The sequence below is a fragment of the Cupressus sempervirens genome, chromosome 8, assembly GCF_028749045.1.
Source record: "Cupressus sempervirens isolate cs-2001-9-10 chromosome 8, ASM2874904v1, whole genome shotgun sequence".
Classification (NCBI taxonomy): Eukaryota; Viridiplantae; Streptophyta; class Pinopsida; order Cupressales; family Cupressaceae; genus Cupressus; species Cupressus sempervirens.
In genome coordinates, this window is record NC_143125.1 from 265,055,399 (window position 1) to 265,060,561 (window position 5,163).

Below are 5,163 nucleotides of genomic sequence, written 5' to 3' on the forward strand. Positions count from 1 at the left end.
GGAAAATACTCCCAACCAATACCCTTACCCCTAGGATACTTAAATTTTATATTTTTAAGCCTTAAAGACTTAATAGGGACCTATCAAAAGCTAGGAGAAAATAGTAAAACCATCTAAAAACCTTCAAAGAAAGATAATGCAAATTAGCACAAATAGCAAGGGGTTCAGTTCCATCTTTCCATTAGGTTTCTCAGCTAAATATCCTGCACACTCATTGCACATATCAATAGTTCAAGAAATCACATGCATATATGCAAATTATGTATCAGAAAAATCATATAAATTTAAAATATCCATCCTTCTAATGATCAATTGTTCATCTCATTCTATTCATATTTTTTTACCATTAAAATTTGCATACTCGAAGTGTTAGTTCTGCACTCATTTACTTCATCATTATACATGTTCAAAAAGCATTAAATGACAAAATCAAATATCTGAAAGTAAAGCACCACACATCATAAAATAGCATAATAATTTTTAGTGCATCAAATAATTTCCCAACATATGGAGTCATGAGTATCAGAATAATAATGTATCAACCATACTATGATGGGTCGGGGCAAGGCCTCACATCCTCCCCCACTAGGCATGAACTTCCTCCTAGAGTTCATAAAAAAGACATGGGTACTGAGATCGCATCCATGCTGCATTCTCCAATGAAGCTATGACCTCATCATAACAATCCCACTGGACCCTAACCTAGTCTAGCTCTTGACCTTGAAGTGCTAGGGTCATAAATATATATGTTTATTGTTAAAGAAGTCAAAAGTTAAAAGTTTAAATCATAAATATTTGACAACATTTTAAATTTTTTAAAATTATATTTCAAGAATTTGATTATAAATACTATTGTACGCATAAAGAATATAAATTTTAATCTTAAATATAACTATAAATTTGAATATAATATCAAAACTAAAATTATTTTATTTTTGGGTAAGTTCTGTCAATGATGGATAGCCTTAAGTATGTGTGAAGGAAAGTTTGAAGACTATTCCCATCCTTATCAAGGGAGATGCCCACCATCTCTCCTTTTCTATGAGCATAATCATTTTATTTTTAATTTAGAAAAAAAAAAATACGATATTTGAACATAGTCTTATTTAGAAGGCTAAAGATAAGATTTATTTGTAAAGATAATTTTAAAAGAATTTTATACTAGATATCAAGTCCTATATTAGTCATTTTGTCATTGATAAAAATCCTTATATAAATTATAGCTATGCATTTTTTCGCATATGTTCTCAACAAATAAATGCAATTAAAAGGTGAAGAAGACATCAAAATTTCAGCCTACTGATTATTGCAACACTTGCAGTCTACTCCATCATCGTGCATTGTAGTTGTTGTTTGTGCATCACTCCACATCCATCATGTCCCTACAATAGAAAATATTATAAGTTCCTAGTATAATAATTAATTATTCAATGTGCTAATGTCTAACAAAATTAATGGTATTAACAACCTTTTTCTTATTCAGGCAACACTAAAATCTATGCCTAGAATTTTTTGATGTGTTAGAGATTGCTAACAAACAAGGGCCAACACCACAATGACATGTTGGCACTTTAATTAAAGACGTCAATTGTGTAACACATCAAGAATACATTAATTATATGAAAATACACATACTTTAATAAAAGTATAAATCACTATACAAAATCTTTATAATCATAATATTGTTATTATGATTTAACTATGTGATTTTGAGTCAAACTCATTGACCCATCTTTATAATCATTTTTAAAAGCCTATTTAAATATTGATTTATGTAATTAAATCTACAAATTTATAGAATCAATGTCTTAAATCCTTTCAAATTAGTTTCTAAGGAAAATAATTGTTCTTAAAATTGATTACTTTATTTGTATAAGTAATTATTTAAAAAAAAAAAAAATTAGTTTCCAAGAATTTTAATTACAGAAATTTTTTTGCTAACAATCATATGTAATCAACTTTAACTTGTTATTTATTTTTGGTTAAAACTAGACTCTTCCATATCATATCCACTATAGAATCCAAATGTCACATGTGAGTAAAGGTGGAGATTAAATTAATAAAGGTAATTTTTTTAATCTATCTCTTGCAAATATTATAAAAGATATACAAACTTTCTTATTCTAATGCTTTACAACAATGAACAATAGTTTGAAGGTCAAGAGTCATGTTAGTCTTTTTTTCCTTATTAGAATTAATTTCAAACTTCTAATATAAGACTAGATTCTCTTGAGAGTTTCCTTGACAACATGGAATGCTCATTCATTAGGCTGGTATTGATTTTTATATGAACTTAGAATAATGGAACTGGTGAAGGATGTTTTCAGTCATTATTTTTTCATTGATGTCAAACTTGCTACTTGCAGGAATGAAAATTGTTTAAGTGATCCAAATACTATCAATTGGTTGATTAACAAGGAGGAGGCAATCAATAAGATGTAACTAGAGCACCTATAAAAAGGTTGAAGTTATGATGTTATAATGAAGTATAAGGATCAGCTAAGCCATTGATGAAATAATGTATTGATGACATACTCTAAGACACAAGGAATAGACACACTAAGCCACATCAAAGATGTAAGATTTAACTAAGTCATTTGTAGAACTTGACTAAGCTCATTTGTGAGTGCCGAGCAAGCTAGTTAAAGCCAAGAAAGTTTAACTTTAGTTTGTGCCAAGCAATCCTTCAGGTGCTGAGTAACACAAAAGGTGCCAAGCATTAGTAAATGTATTGGAAGTTGAGTAACACAAAAGGTGCCAAGCATCAATAAATGTAGTAGAAGTTGAGTAACATAGAAGGTGCCGAGCATCAGTAAATGTAGTAGAAACTAAGTAACACAGAAAGTGTTGAGCATCAATAAATGTAGTAGAAGCTGAGTAACATAGAAGGTGCTGAGCATTAGTAAACCAATGATGCCGAATTGCTGCATTATTGATAAGACAAAAAGATTTGCCAAATCAATAATGATAAGTTTGTTACATTGAATTTTGTGAATTAGTTGGTTAATAAGGATGATGAGTAGATGTCACAAAATTTCATGTAAACCATGCAAACTAGTTTTGAGCGAATACTGATGGACTTATCATGAAGTTTTTGGAATAAACAATTTGGAGGGAGAATAATATCGTTCTCTCAGATCAAATCAAATTGATGAATGAGAAGATTTGAGTGAGAAATGAAGAACATAACTTCTTTATAAGGAGTTACAAGTCAGAGATCAAAGTGTGGTCATGTGAAGAAGCCAAGAGAAGGCTAGTGTGAAGTGTCAAGAAGAGAACATAGTGAGGAGTAAGCATAGAGCATCAAGATTATGAGTTGATCAAATGACCATAAAGTGCATTGGCATAACGAGTGGAAGAGCTCAAGGAGACAAATCTTGAACGGTGGACAAGCTGTCAACACTACAAGGAAGAAAAGCCAAGCAAAGAAAAGAACTAAAGAGAGATCTGAAATACTTTCTTACCATTGTATTAGACATTGAAATCCTACATTGCTAGGTTAGCTTAACATTTAGGTGGATAAGCCTCAAGAAAATGATAGAAGATCCCTAGGAGAAGGATAAGAGATCCTCAGGAGAAGGATAGGAGATCCTTAGAGAGGGATAAAAGATCCTTTTGAGAAGGTGACTATAAATCCCATGGACTTTGGTGGGCCTAAAAAATCTATGTAAATCCTTTGATAGGGTGGCATTCTAAGTTGAATGTTTTTAAATCCTCTAATAGGGCACACTCCTAACAGGGTGTAGAAATCCTTTAACAGGGTCACATCTGATAGTGTGTAAAGCCTTTAACAGGGTAGGGCTTTAATAGAGCAAACCATCAAAAGTGGTTGAAATTAATTTTGTGGGTATCATCTCCACCCTAGTTTTACCTTCTTATTCCTAGAGGGTTTCTAGGTAACCAAAATCCTTTGTGTTATGTGGTGATGCATGTTTACTTTTCATGATTGTTTAATGGTTAATTGCATGCATGATAATTTCAATTATATGCCATTAAGGATTTAAGAAGAAAGTAAAAAGGCTAGTACTTATGATTCACCCCCATTTTATTAAAAAAAAAAATTTATTAGACATTATTGGACCTTGAGTAACTAATTTACCCCCCCTCGCAGTTATTCTAAAAGAATTCTAACAATTGGTATCAGAGCCCACTACTGATTTGTTTCAAGGTACTAGCAACAGGAAGATAAAGATGTCAAAGAGAGAAGTTCCCAAGCTAAACAAAGACAACTTTGCTGCATGGAAAAGTCTGATGAAGTTGTACCTTGGATCAATAGGTGACTATGCATAGACCTCAATCAAAGTTGATAATGTAGACCCTGCAGGACCCCTCACTCCAGAAGACATGAACAAGAAGGAGTACAATCAAGCGATGTTAGAGATTGCTTCAGCACTAAGCTATGCCGAGTATGATGACATTAAAGAATGTTATAATGCACATCAGATGTGCAAAACATTATCAAACATCTATGGAGGAGATGATAATGTCAAAAGAGCCAAAAGAGAGAGCCTAAGAGGAAAGCTTGATGACATGAAAATGGAAGAAGGAGAGAATGCTACTCAATAAGGTGCAAGGATGAAAGAAGTGGTAAGTGCCATAAGAAGCCTAGGAGGAAAATTATCAAAAGAAATAGTATGTAGCAAATACTTGAGAGCTTTGCTTCCTATCTATGCTATAAGAGTATCAACCATCCAAGAGCTAAGGTGTGTACCAAGAAACACATTTTCATTTGAAGGAATAATTAGAAGACTCATTGCCTTTGAGCTATCCAACTTTGACAACTACAAGCTAGAAAATTTGGAATCTGCATTCAAAGCTAAGATGACAATAAAAGACAATGAGGAGGTGCAAACAAAGAAAAAGAGTGGAAAAGGAAAGTATGTATCTAGTGATAGTAGCACTGATGAAGATGATGTAGACCAATTGGAGACATTACTAGCAAGAAGATTTCATAGAGGAAGAGGCAAATTCAAAGGTAAGCTGCCAATCATTTATTTCAATTGTAATGAAGTTGGTCACATTGCAACTAGATGCATACAAAAGAAAAATTACAAGGATGGAGGCAACCTCAAGAACAAGAAAGAGGACAATAAGGACTACAGAGGTAAAGGCAAAAGATGCTACATTGTTGAAGAAGACTCTAACGAGAATGATGAAGTAGTC

The 5,163-nt window shown here is 32.3% G+C and overlaps 1 pseudogene; it reads right to left on the minus strand.

Annotated features, from left to right (window-relative positions):
• Positions 1 to 919: 919 nt before the first annotated feature.
• Positions 920 to 1,049, minus strand: LOC149542471 (U6atac minor spliceosomal RNA; annotated as a pseudogene).
• Positions 1,050 to 5,163: the final 4,114 nt, after the last annotated feature.